The sequence below is a fragment of the Pongo abelii genome, chromosome 15 (genome assembly GCF_028885655.2).
Source record: "Pongo abelii isolate AG06213 chromosome 15, NHGRI_mPonAbe1-v2.0_pri, whole genome shotgun sequence".
NCBI lineage: Eukaryota > Metazoa > Chordata > Mammalia > Primates > Hominidae > Pongo > Pongo abelii.
The window spans coordinates 35,895,255-35,920,366 of NC_072000.2; the positions used below are offsets into that span (position 1 = coordinate 35,895,255).

Consider the following 25,112-nt stretch of genomic DNA (forward strand, 5'->3'; position numbering starts at 1 on the left):
ATTCTTCTCTCTTTTCTTCTTTATTAGTCTTGCTAGTGATCTATCAATTTTGTTGATCTTTTCAAAAAACCAGCTCCTGGATTCATTAATTTTTTGAAGGGTTTTTTGTGTCTCTATTTCCTTCAGTTCTGCTCTGATCTTAGTTATTTCTTGCCTTCTGCTAGCTTTTGAATGTGTTTGCTCTTGCTTTTCTAGTTCTTTTAATTGTGATGTTAGGGTATCAATTTTGGATCTTTCCTGCTTTCTCTTGTGGGCATTTAGTGCTATAAATTTCCCTCTACACACTGCTTTGAATGTGTCCCAGAGATTCTGGTATGTTGTGTCTTTGTTCTCGTTGGTTTCAAAGAACATCTTTATTTCTGCCTTCATTTCATTATTTACCCAGTAGTTACTCAGGAGCAGGTTGTTCAGTTTCCATGTAGTTGAGCGGTTTTGAGTGAGTTTCTTAATCCTGAGTTCTAGTTTGATTGCACTGTGGTCTGAGACACAGTTTGTTGTAATTTCTGTTCTTTTACATTTGCTGAGGTGTGCTTTACTTCCAACTATGTGGTCAATTTTGGAATAGGTGTGGTGTGGTGCTGAAAAGAATGTATATTCTGTTGATTTGGGGTGGAGAGTTCTGTAGATGTCTATTAGGTCCGCTTGGTGCAGAGCTGAGTTAAATTCCTGGGTATCCTTGTTAACTTTCTGTCTTGTTGATCTGTCTAATGTTGACAGTGGGATGTTAAAGTCTCCCATTATTATTGTGTGGGAGTCTAAGTCTCTTTGTAGGTCTCTAAGGACTTGCTTTATGAATCTGGGTGCTCCTGTTTTGGGTGCATATATATTTAGGACAGTTAGCTCTTCTTGTTGAATTGATCCCTTTCCCGTTCTATAATGGCCTTCTTTGTCTCTTTTGATCTTTGTTGGTTTAAAGTCTGTTTTATCAGAGACTAGGATTGCAACCCCTGCCTTTTTTTGTTTTCCATTTCCTTGGTAGATCTTCCTATATCCCTTTATTTTGAGCTTATGTGTGTCTCTGCATGTGAGATGGGTTTCCTGAATACAGCACACTGATGGGTCTTGACTCTTTATCCAATTTGCCAGTCAGTGTCTTTTAATTGGAGCATTTAGTCCATTTACATTTAAAGTTAATATTGTTATGTGTGAATTTGATCCTGTCATTATGATGTTAGCTGGTTATTTTGCTCGTTAGTTGATGCAGTTTCTTCCTAGCCTTGATGGTCTTTACAATTTGGCATGTTTTTGCATTGGCTGGTACTGGTTGTTCCTTTCCATGTTTAGTGCTTCCTTCAGGAGCTCTTTTAGGGCAGGCCTGGTGGTGACAAAATCTCTCAGCATTTGCTTGTCTGTAAAAGATTTTATTTCTCCTTCACTTATGAAGCTTAGTTTGGCTGGATATGAGATTCTGGGTTGAAAATTCTTTTCTTTAAGAATGTTGAATATTGGTCCCCACTCTCTTCTGGCTTGTAGAGTTTCTGCCAAGAGATCCGCTGTTAGTCTGATGGGCTTCCCTTTGTGGGTAACCTGACCTTTCTCTCTGGCTGCCCTTAACATTTTTTCCTTCATTTCGACTTTGGTGAATCTGACAATTATGTGTCTTGGAGTTGATCTTCTCAAGGAGTATCTTTGTGGCGTTCTCTGTATTTCCTGAATCTGAATGTTGGCCTGCCTTGCTAGATTGGGGAAGTTCTCCTGGATAATATCCTGCAGAGTGTTTTCCAACTTGGTTCCATTCTCCCCGTCACTTTCAGGTACACCAATCAGACGTAGATTTGGTCTTTTCACATAGTCCCATATTTCTTGGAGGCTTTGTTCTTTTCTTTTTATTCTTTTTTCTCTAAACTTCTCTTCTCACTTCATTTCATTCATTTTGTCTTCCATCACTGATACCCTTTCTTCCAGTTGATCGCATCAGCTACTGAGGCTTCTGCATTCGTCACGTAGCTCTCGTGCCTTGGTTTCCAGCTCCATCAGGTCCTTTAAGGACTTCTCTGCATTGGTTATTCTAGTTATCCATTCGTCTAATTTTTTTTTTCAAAGCTTTTAACTTTTTTGCCATTGTTTCGAATTTCCTCCTATAGCTCGGAGTAGTTTGATTGTCGGAAGCCTTCTTCTCTCAACTCGTCAAAGTCATTTTCCATCCAGCTTTGTTCCGTTGCTGGTGAGGAGCTGCGTTCCTTTGGAGGAGTAGAGGTGCTCTGATTTTTAGAGTTTCTAGTTTTTCTGCTCTGTTTTTTTCCCATCTTTGTGGTTTTATCTACCTTTGGTCTTTGATGATGGTCATGTACAGATGGGTTTTTGGTGTGGATGTCCTTTCTGTTTGTTAGTTTTCCTTCTAACAGACAAGACCCTCAGCTGCAGGTCTTCTGGAGTTTGCTAGAGGTCCACTCCAGACCCTGTTGGCCTGGGTATCAGCAGTGGTGGCTGCAGAACAGCAGATATTTTTGAACTGCAGATGCTGCTGCCTGATCATTCCTCTGGAAGTTTTGTCTCAGAGTAGTACCTGGCTGTGTGAGGTGTCAGTCTGCCCCTACTGGGGGGTGCCTCCCAGTTAGGCTACTCAGGGGTCAGGGACACACTTGAGGAGGCAGTCTGCCCATTCTCAGATCTCAAGCTGCGTGCTGAGAGAACCACTACTCTCTTCAAAGCTGTCAGAGAGGGACATTTAAGTCTGCAGAGGTTACTGCTGTCTTTTTGTTTGTCCGTGCCCTGCCCCCAGAGGTGGAGCCTACAGAGGCAGGCAGGCCTCCTTGAGCTGTGGTGGGCTCCACGCAGTTTGAGCTTCCCGGCCGCTTTGTTTACCTAATGAAACAACTAACTCAGCAATGGCGGGCGCTCCTCCCCCAGCCTTGCTGCCACCTTGCAGTTTGATCTCAGACTGCTGTGCTAGCAATGAGTGAGACTCCATGGGCGTAGGACCCTCTGAGCCAGGTGCGGGATATAATCTCCTGGTGTGCTGTTTTTTAAGCCCATTGGAAAAGCACAGTATTAGGGTGGGAGTGACCCAATTTTCCAGGTGCCGTCTGTCACCCCTTTCTTTGACTAGGAAAGGGAATTTCCTGACCCCTTGCGCTTCCCGGGTGAGGCAATGCCTCGCCCTGCTTCGGCTCACGCACGGTGTGCTGCACCCACTGTCCTGCACCTACTGTCTGGCACTCCCCGGTGAGATGAACCTGGTACTTCAGTTGGAAATGCAGAAATCACCCATCTTCTGCGTCGCTCACGCTGGGAGCTGTAGACCAGAGCTGTTTCTATTTGGCCGTCTTGGCTCCTCCCCCGCAGTTTGACCTTTAACTTGGGGTTTTATATGTTGGCATGCTCTGGGGTGTTGCGTCTCTCCTCCCTTGAGTTTTCCTTGGGGTGGGCTGTCCACATTTGCAGTGGCCTGGCAGCACTTGGGAGTGGCTGCATGCACAGTGTGTTTATTGAAGTTGTGCACATGCTCATTTGAGGTGGTTTTTCCTTGTCAGTTGAGTGTTCCTAGAGGAAGGTCGTATACCAGTTAAATTCTGCCATTTTACCTCTTTGTGTTCATGCGTAAGTCCACTCACCCAACTCCTGACATCGTATCAGGAAGCCGCTGATCACCAGCTTCAGGTGTTATCTATCTGTTTGGAGGCTACCTTTCCCTGGCATTGGCTGTGACCCATTATAATTTTATTATTTTAGAGAGACAGTTTAACAACTGCCTATTACCTGATGGTTGCCTGATATTCCTTGGTGTGTGTTTGTGGGGATGCAAGGATTGTCCTGCCCTGCTCATGTCTGTCTAGCTATCTACTTTAACATTTCCTCCCTAAAGAGTTGAAGACCCAATTCTTTGGGAGAATGGATAAAGGTCAGTCTTCTGTAACTGCTTTCTGCTGACAGAGGGGCAGTGATGGTTGTTCTGTGGGTCTTGGTCTCTTGTTAGTTGTCAGGGCAGGGTAGCTCTATGGGTTGGTAACAGTGGTATACAGCCAGGTCTAAGGGATATAGGCAGGATTTTGCCTCTGTCATGCCACTGATGGGCAGTCTGGGGCTCTTCTGTAGAAAGATGACTTGAATATTGAGAGGATGGTATCCCTCACTGAGAATCATCTGGAGCTTGATGGCCTGAACATGAGAGGAGACAAATGGGTTTATTAGATTTAAAAGACATGGACCAAAAAGGAGCAAAAGTAGGAGACTAACAAGTAGGCCTAAAAAGGGAAGAACCCAGTTGAACCATTTCTAGTTTCCTTCCCAATTTAACGAACCCTGAGAGGCTTGTTCCTGTAAACTGGAGGTTGGATTTGGGAGTTGTGTGATGTTGCCTTGTATGTTTCTTGATTGTTTTACCTAAAAGCAACATTTTTCTTCTAAGGCTAAACAAATTCCTCTCTGTGCTGCCATTAACCTATCTAGCCCTTGATGATTTTTGGAGGACTATAGCTGCTAAATAGTTTATTTGTTCTTACATGGTTGTTAAGGTCTGAGCCATGGCATCAATGTTGTTGGCTATTTCCTTTGAGAGTTGGCTATAGATTAAAGAGGACTTTATAATTCTAGCAATTTCAGTTCTTGTACCAGCTATAATGCCGAGTCCCATGAGAAGGAGAATTAATTGGATAGCCCTCCTCATCCTGGGCAAGATGAAATGCCCATGGATTGCTACTGGAAGAGACAGATTGCCAGGGACTCTGAGGACGTCTGGGCATACTTCAGTTCAGTTAGTGTGGAGGCATTGGTGAATAGATTGGCCACAAAGACAGAAGGCTCTTTGGGTTTTAAGACAAGTAGATATGGACAAACAAAGTAAGGGGGTGAGGACAGCTCCAAAAAATCCCAAGGCTGCCGACACACCCAGGTAGCTGGTGGCCATACTCATGCCTGCTAAGAATGGGATGCAGGTTTGGCTCTGGTTAATTCCCTTGGTTTTATTTTCCCAAAAAAGAGAATTTTGAGTTTGGTCCAGTAGAACCCATTTTGCTGTAGAGCTGAGATTGGCAATTTGCAGACATTAGTTATAATCACCAAGCCAAAACCAGAAATTTTGAGCACTGCATGAGCTTGGGCATCCCTGGCAAAACTGGGTGGACTTATCTAGCAAAGTTCGCTGAGGAAAGGTAATAGTTGGAGGTTTGGGAATCTTGGCTGATGGCAAAATTCGTTGCAGATGTATGTTCGGTAAATTTGTTGATGAGGATCTACAGTGAGAGTAACATTACAAACTGTACTGGGGAGAGCACCTATATCCATTCCATTTTTCCATGTACCTGTAACACAGATAGGGGCTATTCCCATTAAAGTGATATTAGAAAAGATGGCTCTGAAAATGGGAGATTCCTTGTGGATGTCAGGGAAATCTTGCCTTACTTTTGCAAGAAGGCTTGCAGGCTTGAACATCCCTTTCAGATTAGGATCCCACTGATAGAAAATATGTGATTCTGCCTCTGTGCTTGTACAGTCTCTGGGTGAGGCTGCATAAGCTCTTCCTGGTGTTTTGGCGGAAGAACTAGTACGTAATCAGCAGTTGGTGGAGTAAGGGGATTCTGTGCTTTGGAGCAATTGTTGAGCTTTTGCCAATAACAGGAAATGAGGATGGTAATACACTGCTAGTAAAGGAGTGAGAATGAGAACCCGCAGGAGTGGGCCCATGGTGACCTAAGGTGATTGTAAAAAAGAGAAATTGGTCACAAAGCAAGCTGCCACTGGAACTCCTGGCGGTGTACAAGTTAGGTTGAAAATAGTGATAACAATCAGAGCTATTGTGAGTAAAATTCCTAATATTAAGATCACCTTACTTTGAGGTGAAAGGATGGTTGAGGGCATTACTTATCTTTTTGCTTAAAGAGGAGTTTCAGATCTTCCAGTGCCTCTCGAGTATATTCTATAACTGAGGGTGTTGGTTCCAGTTCTGATGTTTCAGGGCTTTTCCACAGCTTCACTTGGGTACGATGTATCCAGCTGGCAATCTCTGGTACTTTAATGACTGCAGGGGTAGATAATAGCACAGTGAAGGGGCCCTTCCAGATTCGAGTTAGTTGGGAATTCGAGGTTCCATCCTTCCAAGCTTTAATGAGAACTAGTGAACCTGGAGGATATAGCGGTGGAGATTTTTTCCCTTCTGATTTTGGGTTTGTTTGTAATCCATATTCCCAGAGAGCCTTTTGGAAGCCTGCTAAAGAGACATACTGGGTGATTTTGGCAGTTTCTTCATTTAGTAATAAGTCTAAATATAAGAATACCATAGAAGGCTTTGAAGAGGCTTAATTGAAGGGAGACTTAGGGGCAATATGAATCTGAAGGAGGGCTAAAGTTAGGAGGTCCACCCATGGCTGTTTTGTTTCCTGACAGAGTATATTGAGGATGCATTTGAGGGTTTGATTAGTTTTTCTACTTTTCCTGAAGATTGTGGTCTTCAGGCAGAGTGAAAGTACCACTTTATGCCTAGGGCACTACTAACTGTTGAGTTACTTGGGAAATGAAGGATGGACCATTGTCCTTTGCAATGACCTGGGGAGCCTGAATTGGGGAATGAGTCCATTTAGGGGTAATTTAACTACCTCCTGTGATTTTTAGTCCTTGTGGGGCAGGCTTCTACCCCTCCTTGAAGGTGTCTACACAGACCGAGAGATACTTACACCCGGCATGCAGGGAGCTGAGTGAAATTCATCTGCCGGTCCTCCCCAGGGTATGTTGGATTGGATCTATTAATGGAGGGGGCTTCTGTCTTTGGGGATTATTTATGGTGCACAAGGTGCAGGCTTGACAAGCCTATTGAATAGTTTTGTTTAGTCTCTTCCCACTGAGCACCTGTTTACAAATTTGCCATAGACTGTCCTATCTAAGGTGGCAGGAGTTGTGTAAACTCTTGCTGACTTTCCATTTGGAGTCTTTAGGTAGATAGAGAAGTTCTCCCAACGTGTACCATCCACTGGTTTCTTTTTTATACCCATGTTGGATGGCCCAATCTATTCCTTATTGGAGAGGGGGCAGTTCACTGGGGAGACAGGGGAGCAAGGGTCCCATGAAGTTATCTTTTGAGATGGCTGCCTCTTTAGCTTTTTGGTCAGTTAACCTATTTCCCCATACAGTTTCACTGGAGCCTCTCTGGTGTCCTTTACAGCACACTACTGCCACTTCCTGGGGCAAATGAGCAGTCTCTAGTAAGTCTGAGATTTGAGGCCTGTACTTAATAGGAGTATCCCAAGTTGTTAGGTACCCGCTTTCCTTCCAGACAGGCAGGTGGGTGTGAAGCACCAGAAAGGCATATTTGGAATCTGTATAGATGGTTATTCTTTTCCTTTCACTTAATTTTAGGGCTCTGGTCAGTGTGATGAGTTTGGCTAGTTGCACTGAGGTCATCAGGGACAGAGCGTTAGCCTCTGTAATTTGGTGAAGAGACACTATAGCATACCCTGCATATCTAATTCTATTTCTGACAAAGCTACTCCCATCTGAAAACCATCCAGATTATCTAGGGGCTGATCTCTTAAGTCTTCCAAGCTGACATACGTGTGACTAAGTATCTCACAACATGAATGTGTTGAGTTATCCTCTTCTGGTAGTGGCAGTAAGGAGCTTGGGTTAAGGGTGGGGCACCACTCAACTGTGGGTTTTCTAACAAGACTTGGGACTTTAGCAGTCTGTTGTCAGTGAGCCATCGTGGTCCTTTTATGTCCAATAAGGGACCTATTTGGTGGGACGTCAGGAGCAGGATTGGCTGTCACATGGTGATTTTGAGGGCCTCCTGGAGTAGGATGGCTGCTGCAACCACTACCTTGAGTCAGTGTGACCATCCTTGTGCTACTGGGTCTAGGTTCTTTGAAAAGTTAACTTATAGGATGTTTGATTGGCCCAATGGTTTGAGTTAGAAATCCTAGGGCTACACCTTGCCTTTCAGTGATGAAAAGCTGAAATGGTTTGGTTAGTATGAGTAGCCCAAGGGCTGGGGCTTGTGAGAGGGCAGTTTTTAGCTGTCTAAAGGCTTGCTCTTGATCCCTTCCCCAGAGAAATGGATCCCTATCAGTCCCTTCTTTTAGTGCCTGATATAAAGACTTAACAATTCCACCATATCCCAGTACCCAAAGTCTGCAATATCCTGTGATCCCCAGAAAAGTGCAAAGTTACTATCAGGTGGTTGGGGTAAGTATTCTAAGGAAGGCCTGTATCTGTTCTGAGGAGAGCTTATGTTCTCTGGGGGTCAGGATTATTCCCAGGTATTGGACCTCTTAACTTGGTAGCTGTGCCTTGGCCTTGGATACCTTGTCCTTGGATACCCTCTGTCTGTGAGGAAATTTAGTGTCTGGACTAGATGTTGGACTCCTAACTGTTGTAGGGGAGCAGATTGATAGGTCATCCATGTGCTGTAGGAGATGCCTCCCCCCCCCCCCACCTCAAGAATTAGGTCCTGCAAATCTCTAGCTAAGACTTGCCCAAACAAATGGGGACTATCTCTGAAGCCTTGTAGAAGGACTGTCCAGGTGAGCTGTTGACTCCTTCCTTTTTCATTTTCCCACTCAAATGCAAATAGAAAATGGGAAGGTGGGTCTTGGAGGGTACAAAAGAAAGTGTGTTTGAGATCTAAGACTGAAAACCACTGAGCATCTGAAGGACTTCTGCTAGAATTACATATGGGTTGGGGACTATTGGGTATATAGGGACTACTGCCTCTTTTTTGATTTGCAGGCCCTGGACCATCCTGTATTCTCCATTGCTCTTTTTAACAGGTAAGATAGGCATGTTACAGGGTGAATTACAGGGTAGTAATAATTCATGTTTTAGAAATTTTTCAATCAGCAGCCAAAGTCCCTCTTTGGCCTCCTGCCAAAGAGGAAACTGACTTCTACAAGGATAGCTAGAAGGATCTTTGAGCTGAATTACTACAGGCATTGCCGTTATGGCATTTCCTGGTATTCCTGGGGCCCGGACTTCTGGATTATTGGGAAGGTCTGTGGGCAGCTCATCCTTGTGAATGGTTTCCTTGAGGCATAAGATTGCATTTGGAAAAGGGAGTGTTGGCCCTGGAGGAAAGATTAACTGAGCCCTGAGTCTATGCAAAATATCTCTACCCAAAAGGGGCAGAGGACATTCTGGCAACACTAAAAATGAATGAGCAAAGACAGTTTTCGCCCATAGGCAACACGGCGGAAGAGTAAACCTGTGGGTTATGGATACTCTCCATTTACCCCCGTCACCTGGCGGATTTGGAGGATTTGGAGGATAATTGCCCAGGAAAAGAGATAAGCACTGAGCAGGCCACTTCCATGTCCAAAAGAAAACTTATAGTACTACCTGCCACATCCAAAGCAGCCCTTGGCACTGTCCCTTCAGTAGTGATGTTCAATCCAGGAGCAGACCAGAGCATAGGGCCCCTTTAGCTCAAGGCCATCAGGGTTGGGATTCTGTCCCTGGGACCCTTCAGCCCTCAGGGCAGTTCTGTTTCCAGTGGCAGAGCTTGTGGCAGAGGGGGCAAGCCGTGCAGGGCTTCTTCCCTCTGTCCCATTGGGGCAGTTTGCCTTCCAGTGGCCTGGCTTCCCACACTGATGGCAGTTACCTGGGAGAGTATTCTGAGTGCAACCTGGAGAGAGCTGGCAGACTTGTAGGACAGCCAGTAGAGCTTTTCCTTTTGCCTCTCATTTTGCTGAGCCCTTTCCTTTTCCTCCTGGTCCTGGTTGTAAAAGACCAAGGAAACTATTTTAAGGATGTCAGGCATAGGGGTGTTGGGGCCTAGTGCTAGTTTTTGGAGTTTCTTCTGAATATCTTGGGCTGCTTGAGTTAGGAAATGGCCCTTTAGGACCAGTTACCCTACTTGTGTCTCTAGGTCTAGGTTAGTATGTTTCACTAGGGCCTCTTATAGCCTCTCTAGGAAAGTGGTGGGGTTTTCAAGAGGGCCTTGATTTATTAAGGCAAATTTAGTATAGTTCACAGGCTTTGCTCTGCTAATTTTCAATCTTCTACCAGACAGAAGAACATGTGGTTCCTTGCCCATATACCCCACTGGTTATTGTATTCCCAATTGAGGTTGACCTGGGGAACTGTGGTGACCCCGCAGGGTATCCACCAGAGTCAGTCATGTACATTGTGTTTACAAATTGTTGGGCTGTCTCCATAATGGAGTCGTGTTCTCCCTTAGACAGTGTTTGTCCTAGTATGACTGAGAGGTCCCTCCAGGTGAGTTCAAATGTTAAGCCCAGTTTACGGAACCCTTTGATGTATTTGTCAGGGTCCTCCAGAAACTTCCCTAGTTCCATTTTAATTTGGCTCAGGTCTTGCAGTCAGTCTGGACTCTGGTGGGTACACTAGGGTCATTAACCTCCTGAAGGGGGCATACTTAAGAGGGTGGGGTCCAGAGGATGGCCCTGGGTAGGGAGGGGAGAGCACCAGGGCTGGGAGACTTGGATATAATAGGGTAGAAGGGGCAGTGGGGTTTGTGCTAAGCTCCGCCCTTGGTTCCTCTGGGGCTTGAGCCCTGGGTAAACCTTATAAAGGGTCTCCCAAACCAACCAGAGGGGGCTGCCTGACTATGGCTGCTATCATCGCTGGATCCATTTTATAAGCCCAACAAAGGTCAGGATTGTTTCCTAGAGTCATGAAGGCCTGTACATAGGGGATTTTTGTCCGTTTTCCCTGTTAGTGGCAAAACAAATGTAGTTGATAGATTGTACTCAAATGTATGCTTCCATTTTCTAGCCAAGTTTCCTAGTCCTGGAGCTTGTATTCAACCCAAGCTGTGTTACAAGAAAATATTAACCTTTTCTGTGTTACAGAAAAATATAAATCCAAACCTTTAGCGTTTGGGAGTCAAACTTTTCCCTGTTCTTGAAGATGCTTCTGAGGGGTGTGTCCTGTGGTATGGAGACATGATTATCCATCTGTGAAGAGAGAACAGAGGAGACAAAAAGGAAAAAGAAGGTATATCCTCTTATTTCCCTATCATCCTTTCCTGAACAGGGCATCCCCCATTCATCCTTAGGATTCTGAAATGAACCAGTCTTACCAGGTACCCTTAACCTTGATCCTGTCTTATCACAATTACCCACTTGAGAACAGAAGAGATAACAGAGTAAATAGGGACCCCCTATTCATCTTTGGGGTTCTGGAATGAACTATTCTTACCAGGTACTACTAACCTTGACTTCACCTCTGTTCTAATGGTAATTTGTTCTGTGCCTATAGCCTAGGACCAGCCTTTATCTCTGTCCTATGGGTACTTTTGTCTCTTGTACCTATGACCTTGAGCTGGCCTATATCCTTGTCTCCATGACCTTACAGTGACTCTCACTTGGAGCATTCTAGCACAAAATGATTATCTCTTTTCTTATAATCCCATTTCCCATGTTTTTTTAGTAGATGAGAAGCCTGTTTTTCAGCTAACTGCTATAAGGGACTGAATTCCCCTTTCTTTGAATATGACCTTGAAGGTCTTGATGTATATTGAGAGCGTGGAAGTGATTAGAGAAATGGAGGAAAATTTGTATTTGGGGTTTTTCATCCTCCCAGGGTAATCTGCAGAACAAATGCTTAAGTAGATAGGTCAATCTCTCTGCTCCAGGAGGAAGCAGAAGGAAGCAAGGGGGATACTCACGGAAAGCCTCATATGCTCACAAAAACAGCAGCCCTTGAATTTGAGAGGGCAATATTTATGTACCTTCTTGATGTAAAGGAGGAACCTCCGGAGGATTGGGGGTTGGGATAAGGGCTCACAGATGGCAAAGGAAGAATTTTCCCTCATTCCAAAGGGTTGCTAACTCAAAAAAAAGCAAGTAGGTGGAGTCCTTAAAGTGCCACAGAATGAGATCCTATGCAGAACTGCTTGAAAAGCCACCAAAAACTTGGCCCTGGAGCATAATAGGAATGACAAGCGTATGGCAAATCATAAGGAGCTGGCAGAGCTGGGGTTCCAATTGGTGTCTGTCCCATCAGTGAGCCAACAGACATCTGCAAGGGAGCCCATTTCTTCGCTGCTGTGCAAGCACAGCAAGAGCTATGGCTGCACAAATAATAGGGAGTGTGTGTTTAAGGCAGAGAAGGAAGTCATGTGTCATGTGAAGTGAAAACAGAGAAGAGACAGACTTGCCCCTAAGGCGGACAGTCCTGTAGGTGTACAAGGCCATTTCAGAATATACACAGAGAAAACAGGAGAGTAAGTGGTGCGGGCGTTTGGAAAAGAGCCAGTTTTCATTGAAAAAGCAGAGGAAACCCCAGACATTGCACAGTCTTAGGGTTTAGCCCTATGACTCTTGCAAGCCTCCTGTTCAGGAAGGCCTTTAGTGTCTCAGGTCTACTTGGTGCAGACTCCAAGGTCCTTCCCACCCCCATGAGCCACCCGTCAGGGTGAGCTGAGAGATCAGCCCAGTGAGGAGCCGAGCCTCTGTGGCTGAGAGGACTCATTCTGGTGGTTGCTTAGTAAGCAGGAGAGAGAAACTGAGGAGAGGGAAACCATGTATGGGAGTTGAACACCTTCAGCCAAAGAAGGCGAGGCATAGAGGTGTCTTACCACTACGGAACATATCTGAGTCACACACCAAAGTATGTTAGCAGTGGCAAATCCATACAGGTCTGCACTGACTCGATTCTTGCCTCCTCAAAGGAAAGAATTCATCCAAGGAGCATAGGCAGAGTGAGAGACCGAGGCAAGTTTTTGAGCAGGAGTGAAAATTTATTAAAAAGTTTCAGGGCAGGAACGAAAGGAAGTGAAGTACACTTGGAAGAGGGCCAAGTGAGCAACTTGAGAGATCCAGTTGTGCCCTGTGTGACCTTTGACTTGGACTTTTATACAGTGGCATGCTTCTGGGGTGCATCTCTCCTCCCTTGAGTTTTCCTTGGGGTGAGCTGTCCACATGCAAAATGGCCTGCCAGCACTTGGGAGGGGCCACATGCAGTGTGTACCGAAGTTGTGCACGTGCTCATTTGAGGCCTTACCAGTTGAGTGTTCCTAGAGGAAGGTCATATATCAGTTAAACTCTGCCATTTGCCTCTTAGAGTAAATGCTTGAGCCCACTTGCCCAGCTCCTGAGATCTTATCAGGAAGCTGCTGATCATCAGCTTCAGGTGTTTTTTATCTATTGGGAGACTGCCTTTCCCTGTCACTGGTTGTGACCAATTATTATTTTATTATTTTAGAGAGACAGTTTAACAATTGCCTGACATTGGGGGTGGTGGGGGGACCTCTCCTGCCCTGCTCATGTGTGCCTAGCTACATACTCTAGCACTAAGACTGGAAATAACTACCTGCCATTTATCAGGACCTTGGATTGTGGATATATTGGTGTTAACCATCTGTGTGCTCTCTTTGGTATATGATTATGTTAACCTTAATGATTCCCAATGAAGTTGAGCAGAGTGCCCCTAAAGGACTTTTCTGAGTAGCTATTTCAGAGTTAAGATTTTTTCAAACTATACATTCCAGCACACCCACCAACCTCCCCCATTGTAATCTGCTCTCTAGGTTAGTGTGGGCCTGGGTTATGTAACTGAAGTAATCAGCCCTGGAGTGTATCTTTTGGGTATTTGAAGGTAGAAATTATGTTGAGAGCCCTTGACTCTTTATTAAATGTGACATATTAATCCTTGTTTGTAGAGCTTTATGTGGAAATGTCAATCTAGTCGTTGTGGAAAAACCTGGGCTCAGAAATTCCTTGCATTTCATTTGAAAGTATGATGCAGCTACAGCTTGGATTCGGTCTCTTTTAGGGATGGGATTCAGGGCAAAAGGGAAACCATTCTGTGAAGATTTGCCCTAGAATGGCACCTTTGTCTTAGTTCCTCTTGATTTACTTTGGGATCCTTCAAGTTTCTAGCTTGGCTGGGTTGCTTTTGGAGCCAAAGATAGTTTCAATTCAATTGTTAGTATTAATGAGTTCTTACTAGCATTTTGTGAGGAGTACTGCAAATCACACCACAAAGGGTGTGAAACCCTAGCTTGTGGGGCAGGGAGGGTGAGCTAGATTGTTTCTTCTTGGATTAATACCAGACATATTTCCCTTGGTGCAGATCCATTCTTCTCTGTGTGGGAATGTTTAACGTTCACACTGTTAGGTGAGGGTCTCGTTCAGATAATTTTTTAAAAATACACATTTTAAAACTTATCTTAAATCCACAAACCCAACAAAATATTTCTTTTTTCATGATGACTTATTCAGAAATTTGAAAAGCCTTTTTGATGTATATGAGAGCTTTCTCTGTCATATGGGATCTACCAGTCATTTCAGCAAAGAGTTAAGTGAGGCCAAGGAGGCTTCCCTGGCAGCTTGGAAGCTTTGTGCAGTAGCCAAGCCGTGGGCTGAGAGAGGTTGATACTCATTTGTTTGTATATAAAACTTTCATTCCCAAAGTCTTAGATATCACATACCAGGAAAGATGATTGTGAAAAGCAGGGATAAACTCAAGTATTTCTTTCCTGTTATGATTGCATTTGATGTATCCGATTCTGCCTGACAGTATTTGCCACTTGATTGTCTAAACAGAGTTTTAACTGGTAGCAGGGTGAGTATTAATTATTCACATCTAGCAGCTGGCATAAATATGATTGTGTAGGCCCATGTATGTTAATGAGTCCTACAATAAAGCCTTTCGCTTGGAGATCTTCAGCCCTCCCTTCTTTTTGTACCATTTGTGAACTTCATTCTGGAATTGTGTGGCTTGGTAAGGTATAATGTTCTTTGCTTCGAGGAACTGTGCTGAGGGCTTGTGCAGAGAGTGGCCCATCTAGAAATGTCTCTCAGGACCCTGATGGCTCCCTTGTTTCCTTTTCCTGTTTCCAATCGGGCTACAGCAACTGGGTCTGGATATAGCAACAGCACCCCCTAGTGTATTATAGGGTGAGGATGGGTTCCTGATTAACTCAGTAAGGTGAGGTGTTCTGGCTTCACAGAGTGGAGTGTGAGAAACTGGCAACTTGGCATTTATTAAACAATATAGTTGAGGCTAAATATGCAACAGCAGCATGTCTTCCAGGTTTTGACAGCTGAGAAAGGAAGATAAAGACAGCAGGAAGACAGGGTTTTAGATTACTTTACAAGGATATGAAGGCTAAGGAGAGCCACAGGAGGGAATCAAGAGGTCACTGGGGAAGGGAGCTGTTCCAGTGAATAGTTTGCTATTCTTCCAAAGAATCCAAAGCTTGGCCATATGCACAGAAAGGCCTGACCACAAAGGCCTTCCATTGTTGGCTGAGACTGGAGACCTGCGATGGGGGTTCAAAGCCTTTTGTTGGATGTGAAACTGAAATTCCAGACACTCCAAGCAGTGACTTAAAGGCTACGAAAGTATAAATGACAGGTAGATATTTACCTCAGAACAGAGTTTTGATTAAGGAAACTAGGCCTTAAGAGAACAAAATGGGAATGGAGATGGACTATAGAGAGAAGAAAAGAGGGATGTTTTCGTCATTTTGTTCATTTAACAAATATTTGCTGTTGAGCTGCAATTCAGTGCCAGCTTCTAGTCTACATGCTGGAAATACAGATGTGAATAAAACAGAGTTTCTGTCCTCATGGAGCTTACATTCTTTACAGTTGCCAATAAGCGGGTCACTACAGATCAGTTCTTATGTTTGTATTTTTGAAGTGTGATTTATTTACAGGCAGAATGTGATTTGAGGACATGGAAAGTACCCATTGTTCAAAATTGTTCCCCTCCAACCAACCAGTTTTTTTCTGAAATTTCTCAACCAAAACCACTTGTTAGTTGTTTTCTGAGAGGAGTAATAATGAATCCAGTTGCTTTGACCTACACTTACTTCTAGTGAAAATGAATGACCTGATGAGACCTAGAGGGATGGGACACTAGCGGGTGGAATTACAACATTGGGACTAGCAAGCTGTAGCCTTGGTGAGTTTGTTTCTGGACCAAGTTTTTCTTATCTATAGAAGTAGCTGTATTCCTGTCAGGTCCCTTCTAGCTCTTATTCTATTTTGTGTGGCAGATAGCATCCAAGAAGATGTAGGGCCGGGTACGGTGGCTCACACCTGTAATCCCAGCACTTTGCGAGGCCGAGGCGGGCGGATCACCTGGAGTCAGGAGTTTGAGACCAGCCTGACCAACTTGGAGAAACCCCGTCTCTACTACAAATACAAAATTAGCCGGGCGTGGTGGTGCATGCTTGTAATCCCAGCTACTTGGGAGGCTGAGACAGGGGAATTGCTTGAACCCGGGAGGTGGAAGTTGCAGTGAGCCAAGATCGTGCCATTGCACTCCAGCCTGGGTAACAAGAGCGAAACTCCATCTCAAAAAAAAAAAAAAAAAAAAAAAAGAAGGTGCAGAGCATGGGGCACCTCTGGGACCCCTAGAAAATTATTTGGGGGTAGGAGTAGGACCAGATTAGACACTGAAAAAAAACATGGAGAAGGAACATGATTTGACAGTCAAATTTAGGCTATTTAAAAAAATATTTCTAGGGCATTTATTCTTGGGTTCAGTTTCTGACTATAAATTATCTGGAAGGGAGGGTGATACTATGAATATGGTTTTTGCAGATTTTTTGGGAAAGCCCAGTTGGTTTTACTTTTGTGGGTCAAATTAGTTTTGAAGATTATCTATAAAGCTTGCAGTGATAGACCTGACCCCCAAGCCACAGCTGCTTAAATAGCTGTGTGCTGTGGATTTTCTTGTTGTGCAGTGTTTCCTTTTAACTTTCCTGTTCAGGGCAGAAACAGAGTAATGCAGGCCCATATTCTTTGAATCCTAGAGAGCAAGTGACCTACTTACTATTGTACCTGAAATATTCAACTAGAGTATATTTTAGGAAATACTTTTTCAGCTTTAAACATGACTTTGCTTTTGTGAATAAACACTTCAATCGAGAGACACTGACGGGTATTCTGGGCTGTTCTCCTGACCCGTTGTGTAACTTTGGATACTGTATGACTTTTCTCCTTGGAAAGAGGCAATGTAAAATCCATGGGTTTCTTTAGAAAAGACAATTTGTTACTACACCCTTATAGGTGCATGTGATGAAGATTAGTGAAAGTTTTCACTGGGTTTAGAAATTTTAGAAATGCAGGAGGCCAGGTGCGATGGCTCAAGCCTGTAATGCCAGCACTTTGAGAGGCTGAGACAGGAGGATTGTTTGAGCCCAGGAATTTGAGACCAGCTTAGGCAACATAGTGAGACCTCATCACTACAAAAATTATACAAAATTAATCGAGAGTGGTGGCACACACTTGTAGTCCCAGCTACACAGGAGGCTGAGGTGGGAGGATCTCTTGAGTCCGGGAGGTTGAGGCTGCAGTGAGCTGCGGTCATGCCACTGCACTCCAGTGTGGGCAACAAAGTGAAATGCAGGAGTTATTTGCTGGGTTCTTTAACAGCTGGAAGATGTGGGTTCTGGTATTCTTAGTTTATTGGCCAGGATTTTCTTTATTTGGTGGTCCTCCTCTTTGCAGGGTTTCAGCCTCTCTGTGAAGACCAAAGTACCTGTGTAAACAGGATTCCAGGGTGGAATATGAGTAGGTTTTTTGTTTGCAAAATTTCTTACTATACATGGCTAACTTTTAAAGAAGTAACACAATGGACCAACTGAAAGACAGAAACCTTGGGTAGCTTTGTAATTTTCTATGTGTGTGTTCTGCCACCTGCTGGAAAAGGATCACCACGCTTGGGAAGCTGGCTGGCAAAGCAGAGGAAGTTGTGTAATCTGGCTCCTTCAGCCCTCTTCTAGGACTGGGCAGAGTACAGGAAAACTCACAAAATGCTGTGATGTGCTTGGTTTTCTGTTGGATCTCCCTAATTGGCAACTAGAGTTATCCCACAGGGATTTCCCCTTCAGCCTGCTGAGCTCACGGCCAGCCACCTCAGGCCCAGGCTACTTTGTGAGCCCCGCTCACATCATGCTCTGGCCTCATTCCTCTGAGTATCCAGTATGCTGACTGGGATCGCCTTGAAATACTTTTCACTGGTAGAAAGTGGAAACAAAACAAAACAAAACAAAACATTAAATCCAAAGTAAGAGGCAGGGTGGCCACCTTTGTTGTGACATCTAGAAGAGGGCCAACTGACCTATTCAGGAAAGGAATGGCCTTTTTTTCCTGAGATTATAGTCTCCCTCCTTTTTAGTGTTAAAATGCATTTTTACAAAATGATGCTGAGAGATGAGGGTTATCACTGTAAACATATATTTGCTTGGCAAAAGAAAAAGCAAACGTAAATCAGTTCCCTAATTCTTTTAAAATATTTTCCTATCTGTAAAATACCAAAGTCTGGCCAAATGCAGTTTGCTACTCCCTGTGGTCAGTCTTACCTTTCCTTTTATTTGACAACTTAAGCAGAAAAGTGGGGTCAACAATCCTCAGTTGTAACTTCCTTATTTTCCCTGTCAAATTCTCCATGGATTTTTCTGTGCTGTGACCCACATAGAAACACAAAAATAATAGTGTGGTGGAATGAGGATAATGTTTCTTCCCTAACTGGGTCACTGGTTTATAGATAAATTTTGGTCTAGAGTAAATGGTTGGCCTGATTTTGCACCCCTTTGGATCATTTTCTTCCTCTGGAGTTCTGGATGGAATGTGACCTTCCTGGATGGATGTGTATGTGGGACTCCCATGGGCAAGACTTAGATTTTTGGCAGCCAGACCCTCAAGGCAACTGGGACAGGATGTGGAGGCTCAGCCTCCCTGTTATTTGAAATTTCTCAGAGGCACACAATACTTTTGAAAGATTTTTAAATGGGAATAAAACATTTTAATATCTATGATTAATTTAAAAAATTTTATCAACCGAAGTAATGAAACAGACTTTCTTCTGTATTAAGGGATATAATTACAGAAGAATATTATTTTTAAAAAATGTTTTACAGCCTCAATTTAAATAAATTGTAAAGTTTAAAGAAAAAATGTGGATCTACTCTGATTGAGACAGGTTTTGTGTTTGGCTTTATGGAGTCTAAATTGAAAATTGCTAGTGTAGAAAACCTGAATTGAGATTTATTTTTGAGAAGATATTTAAAGAGAGCAGATAGTTGAGATCTAAGTAGGTAGAGGCTGGGAAAATGAGTTTGTACTGAAGCCAGAACACATGGTGTCTTCACTGGAAATGAATGTTCCCAAAGAATAAACTTTTGTTTGTGTGTATTTATTTATCAGTAGTAACAACTGCTTTTGAATGAGCTAGGAAATTTATGATTACAGGGTGTGGGTTTCTTATGGGCGCACACAGAGATTGTGAGCTCAAGGCCATGTGAAGAAGATGGAAATATCTTCCCCAGTTAATTTTCATGGGCCAGATTGTTAGAAATATATCCAAGAAGTGACTTCATAAAACTTTGAAACTTGGCTGAAAACCCTGGCAGATCTGCATCATCTGGTAAATATTTAAGACCTTGTGTATATTATTTTCAAGCAAAGGCAATAAACTGTAGAATTTTTGTTTCAACAAAAGCGAAACACTGTGGTGTTGTTAGCTTTTGCATCAGAACTTTGGTAAGAAAATGTGTTTGTTTTGGTTTTAGGTTTTTAAAATTATTTATTTATTTATTTATTTATTTATTTGAGACAGAGTCTTGCTCTGTCAGCCAGGCTGGAGTGCAGTGGCACGATCTCGGCTTACTGCAACCTCCCTCTCCTGGGCTCAAGCAATTATCCTGCCTTAGCCTCCCGAGTAGCTGGGTTTACAGGCGTGTGCCACCACGCCCGGCTAATTTTTATGTATTTTTTTAGTAGAGATGGAGTTTCACCATGTTGGCCAGGCTGGTCTTGGACTCCTGACCTAAGGTTATCTGCCCGCCTCGGCCTCTCAAAGTGCTGGGATTACAGGCGTGAGCCACCGCGCCTGGCCCGTTTTGGTGTTTGTTTGTTTGTTTTGTTTTTTCCCCAGAGGGGGAGAAAAGAGATCTCATTTCTGATAGATTTAGGTCAGTTTAAATTCTTTTTCACTGAGGTTGACCTGATCAAAGTTTGCCTAGTGACTCAGCAAAGTCTTGTCATGTGGAGGCTTCATTTTTCATCGCCTGTTGGTTTTTCCTTTTCTTAAAAATTTATTTCTTTTTAGAGACATTTTGATATCATTTTAAAATCTCAGCATGTGACAAATACAAACTGAAAATGTGAATTCTCATGTAGTAGGAAAATTAGAAAGCAGACAAATATCAAGGCCATCTTTCCTTAGGTGATAGCCTTTCGTTAATGATATTATCTTGGTTTCCTCAGGTGATAGCCTAATTAATGACATCATCTTGTATTTCTATCCTAATGAAGTTCACTTCTGTCATCTCAGGTAAATGGTAAAGAACTCATGGGTAAAGGTAAATGGGTAGAGTACTCATGTTCCTATTTTAAAACTTGAGAAATAGAGTCACAGATCAAGAATGACTTTCCTGTCTCCCTTTTTCTCAATTCATTGTTCTACTAGTAATAAGGATAACACAAATGTTAACAACTTACTTAATGCCAAAACACTTTACATGTATTATTTTATTTTATTATTTCTTGTGAGATAGGTATATTCCCATTTTTTTCAGAGGAGAGAGTGACTTTCAGAGATTTTTTTTTTTTTTTTGAGACGGAGTCTCGCTGTGTCGCCAGGCTGTAGTGCAGTGGCGTGATATTGGCTCGCTGCAACCTCCATCTCCCCGGTTCAAGCAATTCTCCTACCTCAGCCTCCCAAGTAGCTGGGACTACAGGTGCATGCCACCACGCCCAGCTAATTTTTGTATTTTTAGTAGAGACGAGATTTCACCATGTTGGCCAGGATGGTCATCTCTTGACCTCATGATCTGCCCACTTCGGCCTCCCAAAGTGCTGGGATTACAGGTGTGGGCCACTGTGGCCAGCCAACTTACAGAGATTTTAAAAATTACTGAAATTTACAAAGCTGGAAAGGGGCAGAACTGGGAACTGACCCATCTCTGACTTCATGGCCTGTGCTTTAAACTGTTACACCATATGTCTGTCCAGTTATATGCTACAGAGAAAGCAACTTCCACAGGCCGGTTGAAGCCAGCTGCCTTTTACTGGGCTCCCAGCCTGGTTACCGTCCTCCTATTTCTGACATTAAGCGAAGCAGAAGGTTGATTTAGACCTCCCAGGAAAGGGTTCTGGAAAAGCGACAGGACCCTGTTCTTGAGCTCAGGGTCATCTGTCACTGGTAAGACTCCTCTCTAAGATGTTTTAAAACAGCATGTCAAAGACACAGTAAATGAATACATCCTCTATGTAAAGGCTTAGTAAACAGCAGCTCAGTAATTGTCCAAAGTGTAAGCAGGCAAGCCAGAGGCCTCAAACTGGACAAGCCTTCCCAGTGTGTCGGCAGGCATCATCTCTTAAGATTTACGCCCACCCTGGCCTCTTCCCTTTTCTGTTGACTTGGGCAGAGTCTCAGCTTTTCGTTACAAAAGATCAAAACTAAGACTTCTTGGCTGTCCAAATCAGATCGTCACTAGAGTTTGTCCAGCTGTCAGTAAAGACAAGCTGGGTTGCCCTGAACTTTCCTCCCTTGGCATTCCAGGAAATTGAACCTCTGCTGAAGGACCTGAAAACAACAACTGTCTGTCTTATAGCATAGACATAGCTTTGACTCAGAAACTGAACGTTCCTGATGCCAAGTAAATGGTATCTCAGGGGATGCCATCCAGACTCCCCAGCTTTTAACCCATTTATCTTTAGAAACTTAGCTTTTCTCTTTCAGACCCTTGGCCTGTAAACATGAAATTCTATTTGGGTACAAAGCTAATTCCAAAAAGGGGGTCCTTTCTGGACTGCTTCTGTTTTTGCATCGTAGTAGCCATCTATTGTTACTTTGTTGATTATGAATTTTCTAAAAGGAATAATTTTGTAGGACACGTACTCTAGACCCTGTTTGTGCAAAATTTACCATAATGGAAGGTGCCTTAAATGCCTGACTCTGCACTATTTGTTTTAGAAGGAGAAAAGACATTTAAACTCTGCATTTATCTTTCTGCTTGGTTCTGTGAGCTAGTGAGATTTAACTCTTCAATTTCCTCATGACTCGAAAATTCAATATCTCAGCCACCCACCACAACAAAATATCACAAATGTTCTTAGATCTTTAGGAGGAGGAAGAGTGTGGTCAGAATGCTGCCTTCTTTCTAATACCACAGTCAAAAAACATCTCACTTACTGATTCAATACAGAAAAACTGACCTTTCATTTTAGCTTTTGCATGTTAAGCACATGATTTCTAACATTCCATTCATTACAGCAAAAGCTCATTATTTTAAATGTCTCAGATGTTCATTATCATGCCATGTTTCCTCTTCTGCTTCCTAAGAGAGGAGGTAGTGTCACTCACATCTGGCAAATGGGAAAGAGTTAAATAGATAAGCTATGACTCATCAACCAACTCAGCTCTGGCCCCAGGCAGCAGGTGGTTCTTTTGATCTTTCACTAATCTGGGACTTTTACAGGAAACAGTCCTTGAGGAAGGCAGTTAAGTAACTTAGCAGTTTTGTAAGCAGCATGCATGTAAACTAGAAGATAATCTTTTCATGCCCAAACATATTATAAATTAGTGATGGAACCAGATGCAAAAGGGACCCCAAACGTGAGATTTCTGTATTGCACACATTATTCAGTCATGAGCCATGGAAACGTAATTGGTAATGTCTTGCCTGTGTCTTGAATCCCAAATTGAAGACAGGGAATGAGGGGCTCTATATTTAGAAGGTTATGTATGATACCAAAGAAAATGACCAACGTGGGATCAAGGAGTGAACAAATCAGTTTGAAACTGAGCAAGAAGATGGATGCATCACCAGGAGGATGAAAGAGAGGATCAAGACTTGTAACATTTGGCTGGGGAATATGCAACTATTTCTGTGAGGTGGGGGTGGGTAGTTAACACTAGAACTATACTACAGTTACAACCAGGTGTCCAATATATGGACATTTATATTAAAGATCACAAAAATTTTAGTTTTTCTTTTTCTTTTCTTTTCTTTTTTTTAAGACGGAGTCTCGCTCTGTTGCCCAGGCTGGAGTGCAGTGGCATGATCTTGGCTCACTGCAACCTCCACCTCCTAGGTTCAAGCAATTCTCCTGCCTCAGCCTCCTGAGTAGCTGGGACTACAGGCATGTGCCACCATGCCCAGCTTTTTTTTTGTATTTTTAGTAGAGATGAGGTTTCACTGTGTTAGCCAGGATGGTCTTGATCTCCTGACCTTGTGATCCACCTGTCTCGGCCTCCCAAAGTGCTGGGATTACAGGTATGAGCCACTGCATCTGGCCTATTTTAGTTTTTCTTAACTCCCTTTATTATCCCTTGAAAGAAGGCTTGTGACTTTAAGTACCTTCATGGGCCATGCAGTTAATATCCTAGTAAACCACGCCAGATGTAAGATGGCAGGGAATGGTAGGCCCTATAGCAACTGGACATTGATATTAACACACACACACACAGAGACACACACACACACACACATACGCCCTATAGCAACTGGGCATTGATATAAATACAGACACACATATTCTCATGCATATACATATCTACCTTCAAGAATTCTTAAGGTCATATTTCAGCTATTATTATTGTCACTACCCTGGTTCCCTGAGAGTGTTTCACAATGCCAGGGAAGGGCAAGAAAAGAGGGGCTTCAGGACCTACATTTATAGGGGAGCAGTCATGTTTAAGTCTTCTAGTAAGCTCTCATCCAGCAGCATTGAGATAAACTAAATCAAATGGGTTCTAATGTTGGTTGTGGTAGATTCCATGGTATGGTGCCTCAGATGGTATTATTTGGATAATCTAGTCCCACTGAATGTTCATTTTCACGTGCGTCCGTGTGAAGAGACCACCAAACAGGCTTTGTGTGAGCAACATGGCTGTTTATTTCACCTGGGTGCAGGTGGGCTGAGTCCGAAAAGAGAGTCAGCGAAGGGAGATGGATTATCATTAGTTCTTATAGGTTTTGGGTTAGGCGGTGAAGTTAAGAGCAATGTTTTGCGGGCAGGGTGGATCTCACAAAGTACATTCTCGAGGGTGGGGAGAGTTACAAAGAACCTTCTTAAGGGTGGGGGAGATTACAAAGTACCTTCTTAAGGGTGGGGGAGATTACAAAGTACATTGATCAGTTAGGGTGGGGCAGGAACAAATCACAGTGGTGGAATGTCATCAGTTAAGGCTGTTTTTACTTCTTTTGTGGATCTTCAGTTACTTCAGGCCATCTGGATGTATACGTGCAAGTCACAGGGGATGCGATGGCCTGGCCTGGGCTCAGAGGCCTGACATTTATAAAAAATAGAAAGTTCCTCACAGGTAAGAGAGTTTAAGGAGATACACAAAGTAAGCTAAGAATACTTTGGATATTGTCTATTATACATTTTATGTATTGTCAATAAAACAACCATTTGCATCTTCTCTTCAAACTACTAACTTTCCCTTCCTCATCCTTGCTTTCAGTTCGTGACATTGCTTCCTATTTCACTGAGAACACTGAAGCTGTCAGGAGGGATGCCCATAGACCCATGCTTTCAATCATGTACTTACCAACATCTGTACCCCTGCATTCTGTTTTCACTCTCTTATTATATATGAACTGTTCATTCTCCTGTCAAAAGTCAGTTCCTCCTCTTCTGCATTGGATTCCACCACCTCTCACCTAGTCAAGAACATGGCTCCGGAGATTCTCCTCTCTTCATACATCATCAGTTTCTTCCTCTCTAGTAGGACACTTCCATCAGCACACAAACTTGTCTCTCATCTTAAAAAATCATTTTTTGAGTCACTTTCCACTCCAGAAATTAACCCTTTTCTTGCCTCCCCATTTGCAGCAAAGTTCCTTGGAAAAGTTGTCTACTTTTGGTGGTCTCTGATTCCCCTTCCTCTATTCTTTAAAAACTGCATTCAAGTTTTTCACTCTCCCCACGGCCCACACCATTGAAACTGCTCTTGCCAAGATCACCGGCAGTTTCCAGTTTGTTAAATCCAATGGTCAGTTTCTTGTTGCCAACTAATTTTATGTATCAGTTGCGTTTTATATGATTAATTCCTCCCTTCTCCTTGATGTAGTTTCTTTGCTTGGCTTTCAGGATTTCACATTCTTGGATTTCTCCTACCTCACTGGTCACTGTTTTTGGACACCTTTGTTGATTACTCTTCTCATTGGACTCTTAAATTGTTGTGCTCAGGACTCAGTCCTAAGGCTTCTTTATCTATATTCACTCCCATTGTGATCTCTTGTGGCTTCAAAT

The 25,112-nt window shown here is 43.2% G+C and overlaps 1 protein-coding gene across 6 annotated transcripts in view; it reads left to right on the forward strand.

The window, feature by feature from the left end:
- The window catches only part of AKAP6 (A-kinase anchoring protein 6), a 626,630-nt gene that overhangs the window by 37,013 nt on the left and 564,505 nt on the right, over positions 1 to 25,112 (forward strand). The window contains exons 2-3 of one of the 6 annotated variants that reach the window (XM_054529989.2): positions 8,656 to 8,696; positions 10,737 to 10,881. The exons of 4 other annotated variants lie outside the window; for them this stretch is intronic. The gene's annotated coding sequence lies outside the window, so the exon portion shown is untranslated. Of the gene's footprint in view, positions 1 to 8,655; positions 8,697 to 10,401; positions 10,882 to 25,112 lie in introns of those variants that run through there. One more of the 6 variants, XM_054529990.2, reaches the window with a different exon arrangement.